We start from the raw sequence: 5,055 nt of genomic DNA, 5'->3' as shown, positions 1-5,055 counted from the left end.
TCTCAGGGTGTTTGGAAGTAAGTGCTATATTCTGAAAGATCGAGAACAGAAAGGGAAATTCGACACCAAAAGTGACGAAGGTATCTTTCTTAGCTATGCTTCTGATAGTCGTGGCTTTTGAGTTTGTAAACTCAGAACACAAGTCATGATGGAATCTGCTAATGTTATCATCGACGACATTAGTAATTTTCGTCAAGATAGTTCTCCTACTGAGTTGCCTCCAACTGAGACAATTGAGAAAGTCAAAGAAATTCCAGAATCAGTTGAAGTTATCCCAACTGTTACTGATCCTGACATTTCTAGTAACGAGGAGAAGAGCAGTGATCAAGCCATTCCTGATGAATAAGAACGTGTCCCTCCACGACATCTTTGGGTTCAAAGGAATCATGACCCCAACAGTATCATCAGGGGAAGGGATTCTACATCCAAAACAAGGGGTCAAGTTCAAAATATATGCAATTTTGGTTGTTATCTTTCGCAGGTGGAACCAAGGAATATTGATGAAGCTCTGAAAAATCCCTTTTGGGTAAATGTGATGCATGAAGATTTAAATCAATTTGAAAGACAAGATGTCTGGGGTGTACCTTGTCCTCCAAATGTCAATATTGTTGGTACCAAATGGATATTCAAAAACAAGTCTGATGAATTTGGCACAACTGTCAGAAATAAAGCTAGACTTGTCGCTCAAGGATATTCACAGATTGAAGGAATCGATTTTGACGAAACCTTTGCACCTGTGGCACGTGTTGAGTCCATTCGACTTTTATTGGCCCATGTCTGCTTTCTCAAGATTAAGTTGTTTCAGATGGACATCAAATCAGCGTTCCTGAATGAAATTTTAAAAGAGGAAGTCTATGTCGCTCAACCTAAGGGGTTCGAAAACCCTGATTTCCCAGATCATGTGCTAAATCTCAAAAAGGCGTTATATGGATTGAAGCAAGCACCAAGATCCTGGTTTGAGAAACTTACTATCTCTCTTATTAGAAAAGGTTTTTCAAGAGGAGGAGCTGATAAAATATTGTTTACCAAATGGAGTGGAAAAGATGTGGTCATTGCTCAAATCTATGTAGATGATATCATCTATGGATCAACTTCTGAAAAATTTGCAAAAGATTTCCAAGTCTCTCTTGCTAAAGAATTTGAAATGAGCAATATTGGTGAATTTAAATTCTTCTTAGGATTACAGATTCAACACCATAAGGAGGGTATTTACTTATCTTAAGACAAGTACGCACGTAATCTTGTGTCAAGATTTGGTCTGGATAAGTCGTCTTCTAAGTTTTCCTATGACTACTACTGGTAAATTGCACAGGGATGAGAAAGGAGCAAAAGTGGATCAAAAATTATATCGATCCATTATAGGTAGCCTTTTGTATCTTACAGCTACTAGACGTGACATTTCTTTCAGTGTTGGTTGTTGTGCCAGGTTTCAGGCGGATCCAAAAGAATCTCATCTTGCAGCTGCAAAGAGAATAATACGATATATAAATCACACTGTTGGGTATGGTCTCTCGTACACTTTTGATACTAATGCTTACCTCTTTGCTTATTCTGATGCTGATTATGTAGAAGACAGAAAAAGCACATCAGGGGGCTTCTACTATGTAGGTCTCAATCTTGTAGCGTGGCATAGCAAGAAGCAAAACTCTCAATCCCTGTCCACATGTGAAGCAGAATATATTTTTTCCGGATCATGTTGTACTCAACTCCTATGGATGAAACATATGCTCGCTGATCATGTAATTGATACTGGAATAATGAAGATTTTTTGTGATAACTCCAGTGCGATTCGAATTACTGAGAATCTTGTTGAGCACTCAAGAAAAAAGCACATTGACATAAGGTACCAATTTATTCTTGATCTTTATGAAAATGGTATCATCAGTATGGAGTTTGTGCCTTCCGAACAATAATTGGATGATATTCTCACCAAACCCTTAGACACTGCAACGTTTCAACACTTGCGGCAGTCTATTGGTGTTGTTTTGGTTCATTAAAACGTTTCATTAACTCTTGCCCCTATGCTTATCCTTATATTTTGGGCAATTGACTCTGAAACTCCAGTAGGTACTTTACAGTCCAGTTTCTGTAGGATTGTCGTTATTGTCTTTTTAGTATCTCTTTAGTGCTTCAAAATCCTTCTTTTCTTTCGAAATTAAGGTCGCTCTTGTTGTTCTTTTGGGAATGACATCAAATGGGGGAGAGTTCCTTTGAACTTGTGCTTAATGGTAATATCTTGCGGGGTGTGCGGCTGTGGAATTTTATAGGGGTTATCTTGTATCTTAAAACTCCTTGATGAATGCATTTAGCTTCAGCTTTATCATTGCATCTAAATTAAGTTGATATGTATTTTTTCTTTTAGTCTATAAAATGTCTCTTGTGGAAATTTCATTATGATCCTGTTCTTTTACCTTTGCCAATTTTATTGACAAAAAGGGGGAGAAATAATGTAGTTTACACTACAAATACATATGGTTTTCGGATCATTGTGTAAGGGGGAGTGGTTTTCATGATCGATAAGGAGTATTGACTATGGGGGAGTGATACATATCACCATAGTATTGTTGTTAAAGTCGTGATGCAATTGGACTTTGATGTTACATAATGATACTATGACACTGTATAATAATGATCGAGAATCTCGATTTCTCTCATTGTTATAGCTACGGATCTTCAATAACGGTGGTGTTAAACTTACACCCTTGGGGATCATTGGATTACTTGGAAGGACGAAGATTTCAAGGAACATTGAAGATTTGACTATGGAATAGCAGCCACTAAAGTTTATCTTTTTCGTATTCCATATGTATTAATAGTTTTGTCACTAATTGACAAAGGGGGGGATTTTTAGATCATAGCTCGGTCGACCTCGCATGCGTTACTATATCAAGCATGTTTGTCAATGTTAGTGATCAAAACTATGAGTCTTGATTTCTAGTCTATTATAGATAAGTCTCGGACTAGGATAGAAAAGTGTAGTTGATCTCAAGGACTTCATGGAGATTCATCATACATCGACGAAAATCTACACAAGGAACCGTGGAACTTCATCAACAAAAAGGTATGTGGAGACTTGAACTTATCTATCACTCAAAAGTCTATCTATTCTATATCCTACTTCTTATGAGACAAAAGGTCGTATGCTATATAGATTGGATCATACAAATTTGACATTTCGAGCTGAGTATTCACTACTTATCTTTTTCTCGAAATCGTGTGTTGGTAAAGCGTTTCGCTTTGATCAAGTTTATCTTCACCTAGTGACGAAAGTCATGAAAAGTTTCAATTACTTTGAGAATTGCTCTGACGTGAAACGGTCTGTGAATAACGGCTATATAACATCCTCTGAGAATGTCTCAATGATTGGAATGAGAGTTTAGATTACATAACCATATATTCCTTAATCTGAAGTTTTCGAACTTTGTTGATTGAGAGAAACCGGAGGAATTGACTTTGTCAAGTCCGCGAACCCAGTCCGCGAACTGACGGAAGTTCTCTTACCGAGAATTTCTGTTGGGATTTTCCAAAAACTCGTTTGTGTGTTTAGTCCGCGAACTGGCGGAAGTCTCTTTGCCGAATTTTCTGCTGAGTTTGGAAAACTCTGCCGGTTGCCTTAAGTCCGCGAACTTGTTTGTGAGCTTAAGTGGTTATGATCTAAAGATGTGCTCTTAACATGAAACTTAAATTACTAAAGAATGTTTTATGTAAACCGTGGCTATAAAGTTCATGAGCCGATTCATCGAATCGAATCATCTTTGTTTCAATTGTGTCTTGTGTAGTTACATAAGATCTCATAGCAATTGAACAACTCCCTAACTAGTTCATTAAAGTCAATTGAACTAGTTATGGTGAAGAAGAACAAGGTTAATATGAAATGCTCATATGGTTAACCTTTTGGGTTACTATGTTGAACCAACATACACGTACACGTTTGGGCATGGTTTTCACAAACCCAGTAAACGTCTACCCAAGTGTGTATGACAATCTAAGTTTTCGATCTAACGTTTGAGAAATATTAGCTTGAATCTAAATCAGGTTTTCATCTAACGGAGAATATTGATTGCTTTGTAACTAAGGCAAAACCCTGATTTGAAGGCTATATAAAGGAGACATCTAGCATTAGGCAAAACTAATCCCCACACGTATGTGTGATACTATTGCATTCGCTAGAGTCGATTCTCCTTTAACCTTTGGTTTTCTTCTCTAAAACCAGGTTAACGACTTAAAGACTTCATTGGGATTGTGAAACCAGACAGATACTACTTTTATCGTAGTCGTGTGATCTGATGTTGCATCTTCTATCGTACGAGTAAAATATTTGATTGTCTTGAGATCGTGAGAGTTCTCCGATAGGAAAGATAAATAAGTCACAAACATCTTCGTCTCACTATTTGTGATTCCTCGACAAACCGCTTGTGTAGTCAAGAAGGATTGTTGAGAGGTGATTGATTAATCCAGGTTGTTCTTCGGGAATATAAGACCGGATTATCAATTGGTTCCTATTCACCTTGATTTTATATCTTAAGATGGAACAAAACATAGGTTTTTTCTGTGGGAGACATATTTATCCTTTGATAGACTTTTCTGTGTGAGACAGATTTGTTCATTATCAAGTCTGCGATTTTGGGTTGCATCAACTCTTAGTTATGGGTGAGATCATCTAAGGGAATCAAGTGCGCAGTGTCCTGCTGGGATCATAGGCGTAGGAGTACAACTGTACCTTGGATCGGTGGGAGACTGATTGGGGTTCAACTATAGTCCAGTCTGAAGTTAGCTTGGAGTAGGCTAGTGTTTGTAGCAGCTTAATACAGTATGTATTCAATCTGGACTAGGTCCCAGAGTTTTTCTGCATTTGCGGTTTCCTCATTAACAAAACTTCTGGTTTCTGTGTTATTTCTTTTCTGTTTTATATTATTTAAATAATACAGGTGTGGATGGGGAAAAACGGGTCGCCGGTTTTTCGGGAAAGTGGAGAGTCGAGCGTGTCGTCGAGACTTCTCAGCCGGGAAAAATGTTAATCCTCACACAGATGCACCGCTGCAAAGGGGGTGCTTA

This window comes from Papaver somniferum, chromosome 3, assembly GCF_003573695.1.
Source record: "Papaver somniferum cultivar HN1 chromosome 3, ASM357369v1, whole genome shotgun sequence".
In the NCBI taxonomy this organism is placed as follows: Eukaryota; Viridiplantae; Streptophyta; class Magnoliopsida; order Ranunculales; family Papaveraceae; genus Papaver; species Papaver somniferum.
This window is presented reverse-complemented; position numbering follows the sequence as displayed.